The sequence below is a fragment of the Passer montanus genome, unplaced genomic scaffold (genome assembly GCF_014805655.1).
Source record: "Passer montanus isolate IOZ18808 unplaced genomic scaffold, ASM1480565v1 scaffold10, whole genome shotgun sequence".
In the NCBI taxonomy this organism is placed as follows: Eukaryota; Metazoa; Chordata; class Aves; order Passeriformes; family Passeridae; genus Passer; species Passer montanus.
In genome coordinates this window covers 4,728,570-4,729,554 of record NW_024356505.1, presented here as the reverse complement: position 1 = coordinate 4,729,554, position 985 = coordinate 4,728,570, and positions in this window count along the sequence as shown.

The window sequence follows — 985 nt, the reverse complement described above, 5'->3', positions numbered from 1 at the left end:
CTGCTTTCCAGACCTGCTCCTGGAAGAAGCAGCAGCAGCAGAAGAGAAATTCTCCAAGCTACAAAGCTATTGGACATTTATTTTTGCAGGTGCTGTTTCCATGAAAGAAGCAGCAAAGTTCTGGCCTGAAACAGATCAAATTAACACAACACATGGAGCTGACATGTAAGTTCAAAGATCTTCATTAGTAAAAGAAACCTTCAGAGTTCTAATTTTACAGGGCACATAAAAAATATCAGTAGCTAAGAGTTTAAGAGCAGCAAAAATTACTAACTTAAATAATGCCTTTTTTTAAAAGACTCAACTTACTTTGAAAGCATTCCCCTTTTTTGGCTCTCACTGAAAGCTCCTCTTTGTATCATGTGTTTTCTTGTATTTTCTCATTGTAGATTATATAAGAACTCTTTGCAGATTGGCTGGTATCTTTTTTTTTAACACTCTCTTATATTCATTGCAGAAGTAGCATAGCCAAAATCCTTTAATAAAACAAATACAAATAAATTGACATGTTGCATTTGCATTGCTTTGTTCAATAATAATTCTCAAAACAGTTTATAAACATTAACTGAAGTGGTATAAAGTTACAGAAAACAATTTTAATATTCATATTTTACTCTAAGGAATGAGATCAAACTTGTGGTTAAACAAAGAAAAGCATAAAGGCACTTAATGGTATAAAGCAGAAATGCTCTAGATCAGTAAGGCCAAAAGCATTCACGTAGAAGATGTTCTCTACATCACGCTCTACTAATTTCTGTGAATGCATCAACGTGAAGAACTTGGCTTTTAGTGTGGCCTCATTCTGTGATCCCTCGGTGACTCACTGACTACCAGCCCACCCACGGCCCCTCGGCGCCGCTCACCGCAGTGGCGGCCCAGCCTCGGTGCCTCAGGGCCGCCCCCGTACCCACACGGGCGGCACCCTCCGCCCGCGGCACCCTCTGCCCTCAGCGCGCCCGCCCCGCTCTCCGCCCGGCGCGGGAGG